General features: G+C 35.8%; 1 long non-coding RNA gene across 1 annotated transcript; it reads right to left on the bottom strand.

Annotated features, from left to right (window-relative positions):
• Positions 1–317: 317 nt before the first annotated feature.
• Positions 318–1,278, bottom strand: LOC122559196. Its single transcript, XR_006314359.1, has 2 exons — positions 1,082–1,278; positions 318–620 (listed from the first exon to the last, which is right to left on the bottom strand). It is a non-coding gene; the product is annotated as an uncharacterized LOC122559196 (long non-coding RNA).
• Positions 1,279–2,071: the final 793 nt, after the last annotated feature.

The raw sequence follows: 2,071 nt of genomic DNA, 5'->3' as shown, positions 1-2,071 counted from the left end.
ACAAACAAACCCTGTCTGAGTTATCCTGTTGGTAATACTATAACATACAAGGTGTTCACCAAGTATGATCTTGGTAAAATTCCCCTGATTAACAATCTCCATGATTTAGGAGCCTGCTGTAAGTTAACTCTTCTGATCTTAGGTGCCATATTTTTAAAAGGGAGTTTAAGTTTCATTGAATTATGTCATGTTCAGGAGTTTTTTTTTTAAAATTGAATCCCTACGTACTGTGGAAACTGGCGAAATCATATTTTAAGTTAATGGAAGGGTTAATAAGGAGGGTTAAGTTTCATCTGTATAAATACTATATTAAAAACTATAATCCACACAGTTATTTAATGTCTTAAATCCAACATATATTTTACAAGTTTATAATACAATTTGCTTTTTTACACTGAAATCTCCATCGTTAAAAAATTGTAGAGAAGTTATTGTTTTAGATTTAAACTGTACAGTTCCAATGTTCTGTTACTTAAGCCATTAGTCATCCTGGCCTTAACTAATTGGCATTGGTGACAAATCCTCTACATAATCTGTGTTGAAGTCATAGGCATCCCCCACTGGTGTTTCACAAGATGGATCTACACTGATAGGCTTTTGGATAGGGTCAGCTATTTTCTCTGAAAAGGTAAGAAAAAAAATTGCTATTAAAATGGAGTCATCTTGCCTGATTGTCCAAGTTATAATGTATTATTATTTATTTAAAAGTTACCTCTGTCATGCAAACAATTTCAAAGTTTAAGATACATTTACACCTCAAGAGGAAACGTACAATTGGTTCAATACACACAATCACTTGTGTAAAATAACAATAAAACAAACATTTTATTAACTAACACCTGTGGGATCAGGAGTTCGCTGGTTGACCAAGATCTCTAAACCCCACACTAAGTAATAGAAAGAAGGCTGGGATATGCACATCACTATAATACTTTATTTACAGCATAAATCACTTAAGTAATATACTACACTGCCTTAAATAAAACTTGCCAGTCTTCTCAATCACCTGGACTACAAGGATAGCAGTTAGTAATTGCATGCAATTATCAATTTTTTTTAAAAAAGAAATCTAATAACCAACCTGATTCCAGTTTATTTTTCATTTGCTTTATCTGGAACGTTTTGGCTGTTGTGTATCCATCTGCTTTCGCCCGTTCATTTTTATCTTTTTCAAAATGTGTTGCCTAGGAAGATATTTGAAATATCTAATATTGCTTAAAGTGCAATAGAATTTAATATTCCATTTTCACTAGTTGTTCTTGTATATCATTACATTTAGTTCAGTTGGTACCTGTAGCAAGTTTGATCTTTTTCTGCAGTTGTGATTTTCCCCCTATTTAAGCAGGCACACCACCTATGAACAAAATCTGAACTCAGCATATCCTGCTGCTGTCAGAAACAATAATAATCCAGAAAAGATCTATGCTATCTGCTTTGTCCTTCCGCCCATCACAAGTGAAACATGTAATATCTGATGTTAGAAATAACAGCACTTCAAGCCCAAGTCAGTGGCAGTGTTTCAGCAGTTAGCACAGGATTGATTCCACCCTTGGACAACTGTGTGGAGTGTGTACACACTGTCTGCGTGAGTTTCGTTTGGGTGGTCTGGTTTTCTCTCACAGGCCAAAAGATGTGGGGGTTAGGTGGATTGGGCATACTAAATTTCCCGTGGTGTTCAGGATATGCAGGTTAGGTGGATTAGCCATGGTAAATACAGGGTTAAAGGGATAGGGTAGGGATGTGAATCTAGGCACGTTGTTCAGAGGGGTGGTATGGCATCCATGACTGAATGGTCTGCTTCCACACACTAGGATTTCTAAGAAGTATTCTTCAAGTTGGTTTAATAAGATTCCTTCCATTAGTACAGAGGTATTTTCTCAAGCCCAAAATCCTGGAACTGCCATCCCAGGAAATCTAATCAAATTCAAACAAACAATTTGGAATATCATTCTTCCTCATCCAGCATTCTGTGCAACATGTTTTCAGTCATGCTGGAAATCATGGAAATGGTTAAGGGTATGCTGGAAGATGGTAGATTGGATGACTTCCTTTTTTTTGGTTAAATTACTGT

This window comes from Chiloscyllium plagiosum, chromosome 18 (assembly GCF_004010195.1).
Source record: "Chiloscyllium plagiosum isolate BGI_BamShark_2017 chromosome 18, ASM401019v2, whole genome shotgun sequence".
Classification (NCBI taxonomy): Eukaryota; Metazoa; Chordata; class Chondrichthyes; order Orectolobiformes; family Hemiscylliidae; genus Chiloscyllium; species Chiloscyllium plagiosum.
Note: the sequence above shows the minus strand (reverse complement) of the source record. Positions and strands in the feature narration are given on the sequence as shown.